Source organism: Leiobunum rupestre, chromosome 1, assembly GCF_980474605.1.
Source record: "Leiobunum rupestre chromosome 1, qqLeiRupe1.1.hap1, whole genome shotgun sequence".
Taxonomy (NCBI): Eukaryota; Metazoa; Arthropoda; class Arachnida; order Opiliones; family Sclerosomatidae; genus Leiobunum; species Leiobunum rupestre.
Genome location: NC_143384.1, coordinates 45,576,014 through 45,596,778, shown reverse-complemented (window position 1 = coordinate 45,596,778; position 20,765 = coordinate 45,576,014). Strand labels below are relative to the sequence as shown.

The 20,765-nt window shown below is 33.5% G+C and overlaps 1 protein-coding gene and 1 pseudogene across 2 annotated transcripts in view; one reads left to right on the top strand and one right to left on the bottom strand.

Moving 5' to 3' along the window:
- Positions 1 to 20,765, bottom strand: part of LOC149963075 (uncharacterized) — a 58,990-nt gene that overhangs the window by 11,912 nt on the left and 26,313 nt on the right. The window lies entirely within an intron of this gene.
- On the top strand, positions 13,740 to 15,345 carry LOC149963076 (uncharacterized; annotated as a pseudogene).

Genomic DNA, 20,765 nt, shown 5'->3' with positions numbered 1-20,765 from the left:
CTTTTAAAGAAATGAATTTAGCATTTTATTTTAAATATTTTAAAAACATATTTAGTATTTAATTTTAAATAAATTTTCTTGTATTTTGAACAATTTACTGAATATTATTAGCGAAAATACTTTATACATCAAATTGAAATAGTCTCTATGCAACTAAATTGTCCGCGACAAAACCCCATCAAGCCGCAAGCGGAAGAAATACGCGTAATTCATATTCACCCACAAACTCGTGAAAAATCCCGCTTATCGTCAAAATGTGAATTTCCTTCCACTGTCTCGCTCGGGAATTCTAGGTAGATGGGAGAGCTGACTCTAGGCACACCATTAGCCGACTGAAAAACTAAAGGGCCTTATCTTTAGGCGTGTGTATAAGGTGACATTGAAAACGACTTCGAATTAAATCTAAACATTTATTTACAATAAAACATTTCCAAATAAACTATCCATTTGGGGTTTAAAAAAGTTTCTCCGTTTGCGGAGACATTCTAAGGTCGACCATTCGGTCCGGGGTAAAACACAAGCACTCTTCTCCTGAAGATATTGAAAGAGTTCCTGTTTCTAAAGGGACCCCCAGCTGGTTTCAGGTGGTCGTTGCTCGGGGCTGTGGGAGCAGAGGGCCCAAACATTTGCGCGCGATGGCAAAATCGGGAAAACTTTCGAAATGCCTCGCTATTTCACTTCCACAGCTCCGGCATTACAATAGACCGATTTACAATTTTTAACCGGAAAAGACGACTTTAAAGGGGTAAAATTCATCCGAGGTAACGTGGTGATGGCGTTATTTGTTAGTAGACGGCTCTCTGATAGCAACATGACGTCATAATTTTGATTTTCAACGATTGGTTGAAAGTTTTCAGTTTTTAGTGGAGGACGGTTTTGTCGAGATTTAAAATACCAAATTATCTTCCCTGATTTGATAGTTTAAAATTGTATTATAGTGCCATCTATGGCGGAGAGTGTTAACTACTGTTAAAATTAATTGTTAATTTAAATTACAAAAATTATATATTTTTAATAAGAATTTAAAGTACTATAATTAAGTCATTAATTAATAACTTTTAAGAAAGTATATTTTTCATAAATTTATAGTGTCGCCATCTACCTCAAACATTATCATATAGGAAGGTACCTCGGGTGGATTTCGCCCCTTTTTGAATATTTTCCTGTAGGCAATATGTGAATGCGTCTATAGATACAACTAAATAGATTTAAGTAAAATAGATACAAGTAAATACGATTATATAAAATTCGGCGCGTAAATTTCTACAATCGCGCGCCGTTGGTGGCTTTGGAGTATTGAGGACTCGAGTCTTACGATACAATCAGCCTTTGGTTTTAGAGCGCGCGTAAAAGCGGAATATTCTCGATCTTTCAAACAGTCTTGTCTAGGTCGGTGTGGATGATTTTTGTTACATGCTGTTACTTCTTAAAGCCAATTAAAAAATTTGATCAATTGGATTAACCAGTCCACTGCATCGCTTTTTTAAGTAATAAAGCATTTTTTTCCGCTTTCAGGGAAATTACAGTATTTTGGGTAATTAATATTTTAAAATACTAAAATAAAGTATTATATTTTAAATACTTTACGCTATGAGTATTTAGTATTTTATTTTAAATACTTTACGCTATGAGTATTTCGTATTTTATTTTAAATACTTTATCATAGAAGTATTTAGTATTTTATTTTAAATACTTTATCGTAGAAGTATTTAGTATTTTATTTTAAATACTTTATCGTAGAAATATTTAGTCTTTTATTTTAATTACCGAAAGTAAAGTTTTCTACCCAACACTGTTATTCATGATAGTTTTTTGCCCTTCTACTTATCATACTCAAATAATTGTACCCTGAGAGAGGGCCCGGCCCCGGTAAAATATAAATTTCGGGCGCCAAGAGAGCTATTACTACTGTAGATAGCTATCCTTTTTCGGAGAAGTTTGTTCAAACCCAGACCCTAGGCTGCACGGGCCCCGCTGATTGATACCGGCTTCCCCCCTCTCATGTCGGGCCTGCGTTCAAAATGGGGAAAATGTGTTGCTTCTCTGCCTCAAATAGCAGGGATAAGGGGGATAATAATATAACATTTAATCAAATTATTTTGATTTATTTTCTTATTTTAAAAAAGCCGTTAAAATAGCCCTATCAATCTACTTAATGGAGATATCCTAACAGTAGCTATAATATTCTATCATTTTCCTTTTTTGTTATGAGAGTTATATTGACCTTCAACCTAAACAAAAAAAAACATAAAATGAAAAGCGAACTAAAACGAAAGTGCCATTAACCAACGCAACCCATTCAATAGAGTGTAATTCTTTTAGGGTGATGAAAAACTTTCCACTTTTTCTTTCAAAAGTCTGACTTTAGCAACTGTATAAAGTTTATCAACAATTCGTTGCGTATATAAATTCTATCCTTTTTTATCGTTACAGTTTTATCGCGAACAAAAAGGAAATTGTTTTGATCGTAAGGAATAATTTTGGACTTCAGACTTTACCGCCATCTATCATAACTTCTACATTTAATAGGCGCGTTTGTTGAAATGATAATAGGTCTTTTAAATAAATTGCACGATTCTATTACCGTCTCTATTTTTAAACCAATCGGATATCGATCTTACAATTATTTCGTTACTTTTCGTCACCGGCAGGCAACAATCCAATCGATTTCGAAGGTGGAGAATTTTCTATTTAGTAGGCACACTAAGATTACGATGGAACGGCTAAATAAATCAATGTTCCCAGAGCAGTTACCCGACTCAAGCGTCAGAACGTGGGGTTCTGGGCGCTCTGACGTCGACAAACTCGTGCGTCGTGCACGCGCAGCTGCGTGTTCGATTATTTATTAAAAACAGCGACCCAGTAAAAGCATTCGTTTATTCCATTTCAAGAGGAGAGCGTCATTGGCTAACTTTATGAAGTTCGTGTTAATGTAAAAGTAAATATTTTTTTCGATAGAAGGTCACGATTCTACGTAAAGTAAATATGCTTCTACAATTAGCACTAAAAATATCTTTTGTACATCGGAATATTTGCGTTTTAAAGAGTTAAACAAAACCCAATTTAATACTGAAATCTTACGTTTAACTAACTATTGCGATTACACGAGCCGTAATTTGGTTTCGGAATAAGTTTGAATCTCTATAAAATCAGTCTATTTTTAGTTTAGTACCCTTAAGGCATCTATACCCACAGAACCATCTACACTGCTAAAAAAAAGGTTGTATTTTAGACCTCTAAAGTGGTTTTAAAAATTCCAATAGTTAAGACCATTCAGGATATTGACCCAGAACAAATTTAAACCTCCTGCTCTCCAAATTCAGTCCTTTTGTGGAGTGTTTAAGTACTTAATTTAACTTTTTATCCATTTTACTTCATAAACAGTAAGAAGTTAAACCCGTCTGAACTCTATTTTCAGACCTTTATTAAAAGATATTTATTTATCTTTTAATTATTCATTACGACTAGATATTTTAACCTTTAATAAAGCCAGATTAAACTGGTTTTCACCCGAGGGCAATAGCCGAATGACCGTCTCTGAAATCGCGGAACAAAGGCGGGTTGCATAACCTAGAATATCATTTAAATATTTAGGGATTTGATATAGATCTAACAAGAGCTCTTCGACGCTTCTATTAATCAATATCTCCTATATGTACAATCTGTAATCAAACTTTTAAAGGTTAATTGTTTTTAAATATTCCAGGTGATTGGAATCTCTTCGCATTGCGTTATTTTAAAGAAAATATTTAAAATGGAAATAAAAACTAGTCTCGAAATTGGTCTACATAATTTTTTTCTTCGTTTAAGGTATTAAATAGTATTCAAAAGGATTAAAAGTAAAAACATAACATTTTTATACCTCAACCACGAGAACCGGAAAAGGTATAGTCTTAGGGCTACTTCCCTTTCAATGCCCCGAAAAAAATTGTGAAAGAGTAAAATGGGTCTGAAATAAGTTATTAGCCCTTTTTTAGTACCGAAATGGTTTGAAATATATTAAAAGTTAAATTTAAGTCGTTTTATAAACCTTTATTTTTAACAGTGTATACCCACAAAAACCAACTAATAATAATAATACTAACGTGCGCACTGCTAGCACGAGCTACTTCACGCGGCAGTCGAGTCGCCATGGAAACAAACGGAACGGTATCGCTAGTTGAACTAAAACGAAACCGTTAAAGAGTTTTTAATGTTTTAACTAAGTTTAACCACCTATGTAGGTCTAGTGTGAAGTGGTAAATACAACGTCGCACTGACAATTTGGCGTTTAACTGGAGCCTAACGAAGATAATTGGGACGTTCGTGGTACAATTTTATATTCGTTGACTATTATTAAGAATAACCATTTTAAATCATTTGAAAACATTTGGTAAGTTTGAACGATTCAAACTGATGTTTCCTAATATAACTTACAAATCTGGAAACTAAATTTGGTATTCACAAGACGATGGTGTAGGTACGTTTCATAAATTTGGAGAGGGGCAAAGCAGCTAAAACCCTGTGGTCGGGTGCAGCCCTTTGGCTATCAGAATTATTTAAAAAGCAAATACCGGAAAGGATTTAGTTTTTTCTTTCAAAACTTAATAGATAGATTTAAGTTGATATTTAACACAAAAATAGAGCCCATTTCAGTATATTTCAAGTATATTGTGATACAAAACCAATGTTTCTCAAACAATTAAAGACCGTAAGTTAATTTTATTTCTATTTAGCTTCTAATATTTTATATTAGTCAATTTGTAGTTTTTAACCGACCAAAAAGTTGGCTGGGGAAATTACCCAGTTAATGTTTTGGCGGGGTATTTCCTCCCCCGTTTGCTACGCCCCTGATAGACTTGGCTTCCTTCAGCTATTTCAGGCATTTTATTATTTTCTATGGGGTCAAGCGTCCGCTAGATGGCCACACAGAGTTCAGTTTTTGGTGTGACGTGTATAACGTCTACCACGAAATGCCCCCTGATTTTAAGCAATTTCGGTTCCTATTCTGCCGAGACCACTGAATATCCCTTTACCCCGAATCTTCATGATCCACCTGAGTTCACTTGTAAGTTGATTTTATTTGGCGAAAATATCCATTGAAAGAGGTTTTACATTTGCAGATTCAATGCCACTTTAAGTGAATAAAGCCCCGCAAATGGTTTCCCGAAATAATATTAGAAAATTTAAAACCGCATTTCCACAACATAAACTCAAATAGAAACGTTTAGTGTTTTTTTTTATTCAAAGAAGAAAGGGCTGATTTGAGTCTGAGAAGACCGCGAGCCCGGCGAAGACACCATCTGATTAATCAGGGCGAGATATGTGTGACGGCCACGCCAACGGTGGGATACGTGGAGACAGGGGTGGGGACACCCGTGGCGGAAGTATTCCGACTACCCATTGGGGGACTGGTGGTCGTCCTCACACGGCTATCCACAAACTCTGCCTCCCGGACCCCTGGGATTACAGGAGTGAGCCACTACTCCCGGCAACGTTTAGTGTTAAAAGATAAAGTTTAAAGACACATATTTACTTTGGCATTTTTAAAGGCACATCTAGCTTGTTTATTTTTCATATAAAGTATACATTAGACAGGTTAAGCCACCCTTGGCAAACGTGTAGATTAAACTTGTAGCTGAGTATAAAGATTGTAAAGAATAAAGCAAAGTTTTGTAGCATTGGTTTAAACTTTCTAATAAGGTTGCTTTTCACTAAAGAGAAAACGGGGTGACGGAGCACGTCACTTTTCAAAAATCTTCATTACCTCTAGTCCATTTTTTTCCGTCGATGATCACCGTTGTGACATTTTTTCCCTCGGGAAAACCTTCCTTTTTGTGTACTCGAAGCAATTTTGTGAATGGGATTTATAAAAGCTACAAATAAATGACTTTTGTTTTCTTAAAGTCACCGTACTTAGGTTGAATGGACCTTCGTGGTGACTCAAGGTAGACCTATATGTTACTTTACAAAATAAATTAAATGAAAAAGCGAAATAGAGGTAAAAGCTGGAGTTAAGTAGTGTTGTTAATATTCCGGAAAAATAAAATGCGGAAAAATTTCCAGAAAATTTTCCGCAAATCGGAAAATAAAAATTAAAACATAAATAACGTTTTAAGGGTTTTTAATTTTTTTTTACTTTTTATCGATATAAAATGTCTAATAACAGTAAACATATTACAAAACATTAATAGCGTTACATTGTTAATCAGTTTAAAGCTAGTCTAGAGGTTTAATTTTACTTTTGGATTCGAAAAAATTAGGCGAAAATTCAGCTTTATTTAAATTTGCAAACGATATTAAAATAATCATGGAATGAAAACGTTTTGTATTTTTTTCGGAAAAATACGGAACATTTTCCGGAAATAAGGCCTCAGTCATTTTCTAACTTACAACACTAGATTTAAGTAAGGAGCCAGGTCAGAAAATCAATAAAAATGAAGAATATTGCGAAACAAGATTTAGATTTGCTACTATTCTTTCTACAACGCAATACAATGGCGTAGCCATTAATTCGTCTAGGCGTTTAGACTAAGGCTGTGTTCAGTACGACTAGATGGTGCAGAAACCGTTTTCTGAAAAAAGTATTTCCATTGAAACCGTTGCTCATTTTGTGCAATCCCATCCGCCTAAGAGTACCTCAAAATCCAACGTTTTAAAATAATTTAGATAAAATATTGAAACAAAATTTCGACAACGAAACGACACTCCGACGAATATCATTTTCTAAATATACGTTTATTCTTACATGACTTTGTCTTACAAAAGACGTTACGAATAAAAACGGTTCTGGCGTAACTTATTAGCATAAGTCTACAATTATTTTAATAAGCATGCCAGCTAGGACCAAGCCTTTAAACACGCTAACGAAGGGTTGTGTGCGAATTTCATTGGACGAGCGTCACGAGCCTTTACGCTGAACGTTTTACGGGCGGGGGGAAGACAATTGTGAGGTCGTTGTAGAAATGGCTCTCAGTCAAAAATTTAAACGTGGAAGATGTGATTTTATTTTAAACTTAATGGTAGAAACCCTAACATTAAGCCTATTTTATCTAAATTGGAAATTGATTTATAATTATGACTCTCATGGCAGAACCTAGTTAACATCAATTTTGAAAATTTAAGAGTTAGTCAAAATTTTAATATATATACGGTTAAAATATCGAAATTAAAAATTGAAATTAAAAATTAAATATCAACCGGTCAAAAAATCGCGGTATGAGTTGTACCAGAAAAATATCACTTACATTACGTATAATAATTAAATAATACAAAAAGTTTCGTTAATATTGCATCTATAAAACCTAGTTGGTTATTTATTTGGTTTAATTTCAATTATACCAGCATATAGAATGGCAAGTCCCCCCACCCTGGTTTATGGGGTTTTCCTCCGAGCCCCTCTGTTCCACGTCCATAAAAACTTGTTTACGTTAAAGGTAATTGTTAGTGTAGGGAGCTATTGGCTCGAGTGCCATAAAGGGCTTACTGCCACTCGCCTACGCCTTGTAACCCGGCCACCTGAATTAATGGCTTCAAAAGTCGCTCGATGACTTACGTCTAAGGTGGTGCCTTGGGTATTAGCCTAGCTGATTATTATTAACTCTCTATCAAATATTTAAAAAAAAATTGAAATCATAATAAAGAAACTGAAATATCTGAACTTTAAAAAAACTACATTTACTTTTTTTGCCATGAGACAGTGGTATTGTTTTGGTGAGACATATCATCGGTACACGTAATCTATATTAGCTTTTCAAGGTGAAAATCGAAAAGAACTGACTTAAATTAAAGTAATTTATTCTAATTGGATAGTTAGTTAGAGACTCATTCATGCAATGCTCTTTCAAGGAAACTAATCCACGGGCGCATAAAAGATGAAAGTTTTCGTCGTAAATCACGGCGGTTCTTTAACAAATTATGAGAAATGAATGATTGCGGCCATTAAATGGGATTCGCACCGAAAGTAGCGGAATAATCGCTCGAACCAATTCTTTGTTATTCCGGTTAATACGCGCGAGGGCGTTAATGGGACAGCCTTCGCAACAGCTCCCCTTCCCCCGGGTCCCACCCCTCCACGTATTCGGACAAGCCCAGACTGGCTTCTACTAAATTGACGACGACGGAGATTCCAGCCAGTTCTCTCACTTTGCGTTATAAAGTCCGCCCTAATGGAGTTTGCTCACTCCAACTTCCTCTTTCACGGCATCGCGTGGACGAAGGTAATGCAATCGTTAAGTTCCCTTTTTTATGTAAAACCTTTATATAGGTACCAAAGCATTTGGGAATCATAACAAAAGCGTCAGATACAAAGATGATTCTAAGTAGTGAATGTCAAGAGCTTTCACGTGCTAGTTTGTTATTCATAGCAGATTTCAATATACGTGCAATTTAATACAATTCAGCTAAGCTGCTAATTAGTGAAAACGATCTTGAGTAAATGTTGAGAGATTATGGTTTTCTACTGCCGCTGTAAAGAGTTAAATTATTGATTTCTTTGGACATCAATATTTAATGGAGTGTCTACACGAGGAGCTAACCACTTCTTCAAATTTTGTACACCGATTACAGCGAGTACAGCATTTGTTGGTGCTAAATCTGTAATCAATTACGTAATCGCTTTAGTACAGATAAGCTACATGCTTGTACACCGATTACGGATAGTGGTCAGCCCCTCGTGTCTCATTGCTCCTGAGGGTAAAATTAGTAACTCATTTCATTGATGGAATCTTCGGTGATGGTGTCGGGTTGTCAAAGAAGAACATGGACTTATTAAACATCGAGTGAAATCGGCTCAGAGAACAAATCCCATTTCGCTACCCTTTTTTTTCGAAATACAAATTTCGAATTGCTTAAGAAGCGGATAAAATTACATAAATTTTCATCATGACCTTTTCAGACTAATATTTAATGCAGTAATAGCACTTCGTAGCTTTAGAAATGGCTGACATGTTCTTATACAATTTTCTATTTATGCATAAAAGAATGAGTGACGTTCTATGACGTCATAGTGCCGAATCCCTTTTGAAAGTTTGTGCAAAAACCAAATAAAAAAATCAAATTATCCAGTTTTTTCGTGACGTCAATAAACTTAATAAAATTTTATTTCAAGAGTATGAGATTTTCCACATCCTTAAAGTGGCTCTTTCTGCATTAATCTCCCACCTATAGTTAGACGAATAAAATATTACTCAAAAATTGTATTTTTCAACCTATCAGCGGGTAAATTTATCTTTCCACTGCCCAAATAGTCAAAGAAATATCGCATTTATAAATTATTAGAACCTTATTGAAGATAATATAGTACTTCACGATTCAAATAACCCGAAGTGACATTCAAATTATTAAAGGGCCACGGAATCAAATGAAGAAATCCTCCCAAATTTCAGGTAGCACCTCCTTTTCCGTACCTCGCGAAAACAGATACGACCAATCGTATTCAGGTATTTGTTCACCCCTATTTAGGAGAGTATCACTGGGGTGGCGAAGTGGTTAGCACTTTCACCAGCAAGAGGTTTCGGGTTCGATCCTAACTTGTGGCACTGAGTGAAAACTCGGAACAACTCCTTCCGCGTTGGGTTTGCAAGTTCTTTCCCCTCTGTTTTAAGGGGTTTTCCCTAGTGGTTCGGTTTACCTTTCCAAAAGAACTTGTTGAGGTTAAAGGTAATAGTTAGTGTATGGAGCTGTTAACTCGCGTGGCGTTAAGAGCTTGTCACCACCCTCCTACGCATTGTAACCCGGCCACCTTAATTAATGGCTTCAAATGATGACTTAGGCCTAAAGTGGTGCCTTGGGTATAAGCCTATCAAAACTAGTGAAAAAAACGATTCGGTCACCCTAAGAGGTCGGCGTTTGGATAAAACTTAACCGTTTATTTGGATAATATCCATAAACAAAAATTATCCAACAAATAATCAGTTATTTTTGCCTTTTTTCCCATATTAAATCATTTCTATCCATGAATAATATCCATGGATAAACGGTTAACCGCATTTTTTATGATTAATTGAAATTTTGCCAGTTAATTTATCTGTTACGCCGATCTCTAGTCACTCTTTAATGAATAATTATTTCATCTTTAAATACCGAAGTAAATATCAAATAACTTTACCGTCTAGTGAATTAAAAGTGGTTTAGTGTGTTTCGTTTGACGACCAGCCCGACCTGTTACGTGACTTTTATCGGTCGAGTCAATTCGCCTCTTGAGATGCGGCGGCCACTGACTTCTATCGATAAGAATCGATCGGATAAAACTTCTTTCTTGTTTCCGAAGAATGAGGCTTATTGAAAGCGATAACCGACCGAAGTAAATCGATTTTTCAACTACAACCTCCAGCTGGGTCGCTGTCGGCAGACTAATAATTTACTTGATAATTTTATCGACATTTTAATGTTAGTTTTGTCTAGTTCGATAAAGGTAGCGGTTCTGAATGCTCTACGTTAAAGTACTACTTAAACTGGGCCAAAAATATTATACTGTCTAGCGAAAATAGGTTAGAGACCATTTACGTTTTTTCGGAAAAGTTTTAGTTTAATAGTTTTTGGAAACCATAAAATAAGGAGCTACACCAAAAACCTATTAAATTAAATTGCTAATTTTATACATTTTTTTCGGAATCCTAAAACTGGAACAGAGATAATGGTTTAATATTCTACAATTTTATAATATATCGATTTGATATTATAATCTTTCCATTTAATTATACTTCAAAATTAAAGTCAACAAAACTGATTTATAAAATGTCTTAGTTAATAATTAATAGAAGATTGTTAGGTGGAGAGCAGGCTTTAATTTTTCATAATCTAAAACATTCATAATCTACAACTTTTATAATTAACAAAATTCACTGAAAACTATGTATTCAGTAACTACAATATCAATTATCTAAAATTAAAATTTTCTACAATATGCAGAACGTGCAATATTAATTATCTACAATATAAAGTACGTACAATATTTATTATCTATACGATATTAATTTCTACAATAATAAGTAAATATCGTATTAACTAACTATAACATTCATTTTCTACCGTCAACATCATCTACCGTATTCAAAATATACTAAATCCATTTTAAATAATATTTATTTTCTACCATATATATTATCTACCATATTCATTATAAACCATATTCATTGTCTATCCATATTCAAAGTCTACCCTTTTCATTATCTACAATATTCATTATCTTCAAAGTTTAATATCTACAATATTCGTAATCTTCCATGTTTAACATCTACAATATTCATTATCTACCATATTCATTATCCTCCATATTCATTATCTACCATATTCATTATCTACCATATTAATTATCTACCATATTCATTATCTACCATATTAATTATCTACAATATTCATTATCTACCATATTAATTATCTACCATATTAATTATCTACCATATTCATTATCTACCATATTCATTATCTACCATATTCATTATCTACCATATTCATTATCTACCATATTCATTATCTACCATATACATTATCTACCATATTCATTATCTACCATATTCATTATCTACCATATTCATTATCTACCATATTCATTATCTACCATATTCATTATCTACCATATTCATTATCTACCATATTCATTATCTTCGTTGTTTAATATCTACAATTTCCATTATCTTCCTTGTTTAATATCTACAATATTCACTATCTTCCTTGTTTAATATCTACAATATTCATTATCTACCCTTTTAGTTATCTAACAAATTCATTATCTAGTTTATCTACCCTTTTCATTATCTACCATATACATTATCTACCCTTTTCATTATCTTCAAAGTTTAATATCTACAATATTCATTATCTTCCATGTGTAATATCTACAATTTTCATTATCTACCATATTATTTATCCACCATATTCATTATATACCACACTCATTATCTACCTATTTCATTATCTACCACTTTCATTCTCTACCATATTCATAATGTACCATATTAATTATCTACTATATTAATTATCTACCATATTCATTATATACCATATTTATTGTCTACCCTTTACATAATTTACCCTATTCATTATCTACCATATACATTATCTACCCTTTTCATTATCTATCATAAATATTATCTACCATATACATTATCTACCCTTTTCATTATCTACCTTATTCATTATCTTCAAAGTTTAATATCTACAATATTCATTTTCTTCCATGTTTAATATATACAATATTCCTTATCTAGCATATTCATTATCTACCATATTAATTATCCACCATATTCATTATCCACCATATTCATAATCCACCATATTCATTATCTAACCTTTTCACTATCTACCGTAAACATTATCTACCATATTCGTTATCTACCATATTCATTATCTACCTTTTCATTTTCTACCCTTTTCACTATATACCATATTCATTTTCTACCCTTTTCACTATATACCATATTCATTATCTACCCTTTTCATGTTTAATATCTACAATATCAATTATCTTCTATGTTTAATTTGACGGTTAAATGGCCCCTACGGCGTTAGAAAAAGGAGGTCAAATTTGAGAAGCATCTCCTCTTTCATATTTCGTGATAGGGCTTTAATGAGACTATGGGAAATGATCATCTAGGCCTAAATAATTCAAATCCTTTAAGCCAAGATATTCAAAAAATGAAATAGACGATTTCAGAAACGATAGAGACCTACGGCGGCATATTTTTCCGGGCTCGATTTATGTAGATGTATCGGCTGCTAGATTGGAGTTTTGAAGAGGCCTGGAAATAAGCCTCAGTAAGCGAGCTGCAGCGATCTTTGCAGCTGGTCCGGATTCAGCTGAGCTGCAGAAAACCAAAAGTGTTGTCTGCTAGTTAACATTATCGATTCGTTTAGGCCTTGTAGGCTTATCTTAATTTTAAAAACCCCAAATGATAAGAAAAGTAATCCTAATTAAAATTTAAATAATTATAAGTAAAAATAAACTTCGAGGAACGAAATGGAAGTTTTTGTGGCACAGATTGAGCCTATGGTTGACGAGTCACGTAAAATACTACATAGGTATGTTTTGGTCGAGTCTTATGTTTAAACAAAATTTAATGAATTTAATTATGGTGGAGGAGGAACGTCATGTTGTGTGCCATCATGTTCAAATAACTCAAAAAAACACCCAATATTAGTTTTCATAATTTTCCAAGTGCTCCGAGAGAAAAAGAAAAGTGGATTGCATGTGTTAGAGAAAGTATCTCAAAGCCAGATAGGCCTGATGTATTATGGTCTCCCAAACCTACTAGCAAAATTTGTGGCAGTCATTTTGACAAATCTGGCGTGAAGCTCCAAAGTCAAAATATACCGTTACATTTTTCATGGAAATCTAACTCTACAAATTCTACTAAAGGTAACGATGATAGCCAGTTTGATTTTAATATTCCAGAAAGACCACATTTAAAACGTAAGGCAAATTGTAATGCTATTGGTGACGAGTATTTTAGGACTGATATTAATGAGGAAATATCTCTCGGAAGACAAATTTATTACCCTGAAAAGGTTCGATGTTCCAAAGTGAAAATTACATCGCTTATAACAAAGTCAACTATGGAACCACTGACAGATCACAACTATAACATAAAAAACAAATCCGTTATTCTTGATAATAAATCTATCATCAAACAGCAGTTGAAGAAAATAAAAAACTTGGAAGAAAATATAGTAAATTTTAAACAAAATATAGACGCTCTTCAACTAAACTACGATATAACTTGTGGAAATTAATTCAAATGGATCTTGACCTAAAAACTGAAATGGCAAATTCAAAGAAAACTCGATTTGATATTGAATCTATTGTAGACGACGAATTTGCGTTACATTTTTATATGGGATTTGAGAACAAGGAGCGATTCATGGCATTTTTCAACTTTGTTGAAAAAGGTTATCAAGATGCTTATGATACTTTCGATCTGGTCTTGAAAATGAAAACAAATCTAGAGTGAAAAAAGAGACACTGAGAAAATGTAAAACTGCAAGAAAGCAAATTTATAGCCCTATAAATCAACTGTTCCTGGTTCTAAGTCGTCTACGAGTACGCTTGCTAGAACAGGATATTGCTTTTAGGTTTGGAGTAAGTGTTTCAACCATAAGCTCCATTTGGTCATTTTGGATTGACTATTTAAGTAACCTACTGCGACAAGTTCCCATATGGCCAAGTCGTAAAGTGGTGGATAAATATATGCCTGATTCGTTTAAAAAGTTGTATCCCTCTACGAGAATTCTTTTGGATTGCACCGAATAATTTATAGAAACTCCATCAGATTATAGGGTACAAAGCGCAACTTTTTCAAGTTAAAAGTCACACAACACTGCCAAGGGACTGATAGGGTGCACCCCTAATGGTTTCATTTCATTTGCCTCGGAATTATCTTTTGGTCGCATATCTGACAAGGAAATCACGCAGAAGAGTGGGATCCTTGACCTCCTTAAAGAGATTCAGGGTTTAAAAAAACCCGGGTTTTTTTAAAAACACCCAGCCCATTGGGCTTTTTTGGGTTTTATTGGGTTTTTTACCTAAAATGATACCCTAAATCGATGATTTACTTCATTTTTATTTTTTATTTTCAATTTAGCACTACTTATTTATCGCTCTTATTCTTATCTTTCGTAGACGTAAAGTATCGTCTGCTCCATGTTCTGCTAAATATTTATTGAAAGTTGCAGAAGTTTAAAACTTACTGTTTAGTTAACACTGTTAACTTGCTACTGTTAGATTAGTGTTTACCAAAACACTGGTAATGTATTTTGTGTAAATACGTTTTATAAAAAAGCAATATTTTTGTATTATTATAGAATTTAAAGAATTAAAGTTTAATTTTTTAAATTCTTTAATATAGTTTAATATAGTTTAATTATTAAACAATAAATTTAAACTTTTTTCGTCATTTTTGAAACTATTTAAGGTGGGTTTTTTTAAGTGGGCTTTATTGTGGGTTTTTTAAGGTGGGTCCAACCCAAAATAACCCGTGGGTTTTTTTGGGTGGGTTTTATAAATTCGAACCCTGGAAGAGAATGATGAAGTAATGGCTGATCGAGGATTTTTGATAGAGGAAGACCTCAACAAGAGAAATATCAAATTAAATATACCACCATTTATGGGAATGAGGGACCAGCTTAGTTTAGAAGATGAAAATGAAACTCGGGAAATAGCTAGCGTGAGAATTCACGTTGAGCGAGTTATTAGAATGGTCAAAAGCTTCCGTATATTAAAATACACTTTTCCGAATTCTATGCATGATAAGTTAAACAAAATTTGGCTTATATGCTGTTATTTGTGTAATGTCATTGGTGATCCATTACTAGAAAAAAAAGGCGATAAATCAATTTCGATTTAACCAGTATTTGATGTAGAAATTAATATCACCAGGAATTTATGAAATAAAAATGTATGCAATTTATTTCACTTGATTAAATTTGCATATAAATGTGAGATTTATCACAGGTCCCTTTTGTAAACAAAATATAAATATAATGAATATAGATTCCTTTTTACAAAATATCACATATCAACTTGGTATAAATATTTAGATAAAAATTTCCTCCAAAAATAAGAATTTAGGTATCACATTTCATCATGATTTATCTATCCATAAAATATTGTAAATAAAATTTTGTTAGCTTCGGTAGCATAGCTGAAGTCCAAAATACTTTGTCAGCTTCGGTAGCATAGCTGAAGTCCAAAATACTTTGTCAAAAGCTATGCGTTCAACATGGAAATCACAGCCACTATACACTAAAAAATTGCACCATTTCAATCCAGTTATTGCCATTTGCCCTTGTATTTGATAAAAGAAATTATGATTTTTTTTAAGCTGATTTGACCATCAGTAATTTTCAGGTAGTCTGGTTTTAATGTGGTGATACATTCAGTAACCGTTAGGCCCATTTCTTTTCCTTTAGCCAATGTTTTTATTTCAAGGATGCCCCATTCTTCAAGAGTATTATCATAAATAACCCTGTCAGGTGTTGCACCAAGATAAGGGGTAGTGGGATTCACACAAAAGCCGACTGCATGGTGTTTTGTTATAGTACTGTGACTAGATAAGTAAAGTATCACTGCATCACTTTCACTTCTTAGGCCTTCTTTCATATATTTTGTCGAGATATTGGACCGCACTTTCTTGATTCGATCCACAAACTGAGTATTAACAATCTTTTTCCTTTTGCAAATTTCTCCAAACTGTGACGCTGTTACTCTAAGCTTTCGCTCCTCCATCCATTCCTTACTATTAGATTGTGCACAAGTTTTTTGTTCCAAATCCCAAGCTTCCTCAATGGATAAAACAATCTTGCTAGGTAAAGCAGTCATTACATTTGGTTCTAACTCCGAGTCTTCAGACATCAATGGCAATTTTGGTCTACAATTTAACACTTCAGTTGTATTATTGACAGTTGTTGCTAATGACTTTCTTGGTAATGGTATTGGCTGGTAATTACACTCTGCTAGGATATCCTGCAACATCAAGCAGCTGCTCGCACTTGTTAAATCTTTGGAAAGTTCAATCAGGGACTGTTTAGATACTTCAGTGTATGTGTTTTCACACCGTTTTACACGCTTGGTCAGTCTTTCAGCAGTGGAACTCTTCTTATCAGGAATGTGATTTACAAAAAGGAGCGATTCAAACTGTATACTGGTTCCTGCAAGATTTCCTGTCCCTTTACATTTGTTCCACTGACATTCAGTTTCCGTACAGGATATGTCTTTCGACAAAAAACTATTTCCCATTTGTAAATTGTCAAGCAAGTACCACAGTAAGGCCACTACATGTTTACACCTTCCACCAGCTCCAGATTTGCAACCACATTTTCCATAAGACACTGTACCTTTCAGGGTAATGATAGCAAAAACCGAATAGTGTTTTTTCAGAGTGAAAGATGCTTGGCAGGTTCCTTTCACAAATATACTAGAGTATCCATAATGTAACAGTGCATTTGTTAATTTAACCGGTTTTAAACATTTTATAACCATTTGTATAATGTTTTCTATCTTTGCCAAGTTTTTGGTGCGCTTTAATCTGATGTCCTCCAAAATTGTCGGGAAAGTTACGTATTACTTTGGTCCAATTTCCTCTAGGAAATGTAGGTTCATCCTCTATCTGAATATTAACATTTCTAAGTGGTGAACTACGTGATGGTGATCCCATATTATGACCTGTAAAAGAAAATGTTACACATAGAACAGTTAAATATTTCATAAACTTACCCTGATTTTGGAAAGTTTTATTTTACCACCAAATCGAAAGCTACGACAAGCCTACAAGGCCTAAACGAATCGATAATGTTAACTAGCAGACAACACTTTTGGTTTTCTGCAGCTCAGCTGAATCCGGACCAGCTGCAAAGTTCGCTGCAGCTCGCTTACTGAGGCTTATTTCCAGGCCTCTTCAAAACTCCAATCTAGCAGCCGATACATCTACATAAATCGAGCCCGGAAAAATATGCCGCCGTAGGTCTCTATCGTTTCTGAAATCGTCTATTGTATATTAGTTTTTAATTCGACAGATAAAAAGGAAGACGATAGACCAATCTAAAGTTTAGATGGAGTTGTTTCACTCTGAAATGTTAATAATCATAAAATCGTCTTCACTAACGACGTAAGTAAAGAAAATATTTTTTAAACTAACAATATTTACCTGTTATTGGTCAATTGCAACAATATGTTATTTTAAAAACCACTTTTGTAGATCGTATTGACCAAAACTTTATCCAATGTTTGTATTATTGAATAATTTAAATATTTTTTCCTTAATTAAAACTTTCATGGACAATATTATTGAAACATAATATTAATTGAATACTACTATATTTACAACCATTTTTTTATAAAAAGATAATTAACAACCAGGTTAATACCCAAGTCATCAACCAACTTTTAATGCCTTTAAACCCGTTACCGGTTATAATGCGTAGGCGGGTGATGGCAAACCTTTCATTCCACGCGAGCCAACAGCTCCCTACACTAACTACTACCGTTAACCTCTTCACGTTTTTCCGGGACGAAAAACCCGAAGAACTCAACGCAGAAGGTATGGTTCCAAACTTTTACCCAGTACTTCAAGCTGTGAGCGAATTCTCTATGGTTCTAACCACTCCACCACCCCACTTAACTATCTTTACTAAAGAAAAAATTGACTATCCTTTACTTACGAAAATATTTAATAGCTTTACTTATGAAAATATTTAATAGCTTTACTTATGAAAATATTTAATAGCTTTACTTATGAAAATATTTACTATCCTTTACTTATGAAAATATTTAATAGCTTTACTTATGAAAATATTTAATAGCTTTACTTATGAAAATATTTACTATCCTTTACTTTTGAAAATATTTAATAGCTTTACTTATGAAAATATTTAATAGCTTTACTTATGAAAATATTTAATAGCTTTACTTATGAAAATATTTATTAGCTTTACTTATGAAAATATTTACTCTCTTTACCAAACAAATATTTACTCTCTTTATCGAAACAAATATTTACTATTCTAAATTAAATCTTTACTATCTTTACTAAAAAACATCTTTATTATCTTTACTAAAGAAAATCTTTTTTATCTTTACTATCTTTACCAAAGAAAATCTTTATTATCTTTACTAAAGACAATCTTTACTAAGGACAATCTTTACTAAGGACAATCTTTACTAAAGACAATCTTTACTAAGGACAATCTTTACTAAAGACAATCTTTACTAAGGACAATCTTTACTAAAGACAATCTTTACTATCATAACTAAAGAAAATCTTTACTATCTTAATTAAAGAAAATCTTTACTATCATAACTAAAGAAAATCTTTACTATCATAACTAAAGAAAATCTTTACTATCTTTACTTTAGAAAATCTTTACTATCTTTACTTTAGAAAATCTTTACTATCTTTACTAAAGAAAATCTTTACTATCATAACTAAAGAAAATCTTTACTATCTTTACTTTAGAAAATCTTTACTATCTTTACTTTAGAAAATCTTTACTATCTTTACTTTAGAAAATCTTTACTATCTTTACTTTAGAAAATCTTTACTATCTTTACTTTAGAAAATCTTTACTATCTTTACTTTAGAAAATCTTTACTATCTTTACTTTAGAAAATCTGTACTTATTTTAAGCCTTATAAACTGTTAACCAAATGGGAACTTTAAGTTTAGGAAAATCCATAAGGCTTACTGGAATAGTTGCAAAAAAAGTTAAAATCTAGTGAAATGGTCGTTATAAATAAATATTTAAAATTGTTACTGAATAACGTTATTGCACTTTGGTGTTCAATAATAATAATAATCCGATCTTTAACGTGTTTTGCTACATAAACTAACTAAATGGTCACGCGAGACGGTTTTTCGTACTGAAAAGATTATTGTATCAAAGTTGTGAAAATTACGGAAACAATTAAAATCTAAATGGTGAAGAACGAATAAAACGTTTAAAGCGCCATCTTGGCGTTGCAGTTTAATCCGTTGAAAATATCGTTCAAGCTAAAGCAAAAAATGCCGCAGATGGAGTTCCATTTCTAATTATCGCGAGAGAGAGCAAGTGACAGCTTCATCTGTTGTTGCCTTTAGCGGCTAACCCTTGCCACTTTTCTTAAGCGGTGTTGGTACAAAAACTAGTAAGTTTTTTATAAAGACAGAGGTGGGCAAAAATAGTGAGCACTCGTTTTTGAAAATCCTGCAGTAATGAGCGAGCGCTTCAAATTCGAATTCCAGCTGCTCTTGTTCAACGAGAGGGCTAAATTGAGCAGCCTCTGGGCGAGCGCCGAATAGTTCGCTCCGGCGTTGATGGCTGACGGCGCGCTGAGGGAGATTCCCCCCTCAACGGGTTAGTTCCCTCACTTTTAAGCGCTCACCGCGCGCTGAGCGAGATCTCCCGATCTTCGGAATAGCCCCCTCACTTTAAAGCGACGCGTTAGTACCCTCAGTAGAAAGCGCTGACGCAGCGTTGAGGGAAAATAACCGAGAGAAGGAATAGTTCGCTCAGATTTGAGCGCGGATTTTGATCACGGTGAGCGACGGTAAAGTTCGTTTACGCAAATCGCTCACAGCGCGGCGAGCAAAAATTTCAAAAATCAAACATTAAACTATTACTCGGCTATGGGTTTATTATATACTTTTTTTATTAATAAAATGAAGGGTACTCTAAACGTCGGGAGTTAATGATATCTTCGATTGAATAAAATTCAAAGGTTCTTCCTAATTTATCCAACGATAAACTAGACTGCAAATATTCCGTTTAGTGTTAAAAGAGCTTTATTAAATATTAAAAGCCACAAATTATAACAATAGGCGCTAGTATACAATCTTTTGGTCTTGACAAACTTGGCAGGTGAAATGGGCTACGCGGTACGCGTTTCTTCATTTTTAGGGGATTGTGGCTCGCGCTACTTTAATCGAAAATATTAATTAATGATCGGTACCATAAAAACAAGTGGACATTTACTAACCCCTAATCGAACTCATTTGTAAATCTCCAGAATTTAATAGACAGTTTTAGCAACTACCTACAGGGGCGGTGCCAGAAGATTCTTAGGTGTAGGCTAATAATGTTTATCATTTGTGGGCCCCCTGTTCCTCAATATTGGGCCCCTCTATGTATTGACTTAAAATTCAATTTTGCAAATTCAGGTAATTTATTTATTATTTGATATTAGTGCGGTTTTTAAAATTTTACAGTATTAACTATCATCACATATTTTATTTGAATTTAAAAATCGACTTGATGTGGCCCCGTCAGATCGATTTGTGGGCCCCTATTTAAACACAAAAGTAGGTTATAGCTCTAGT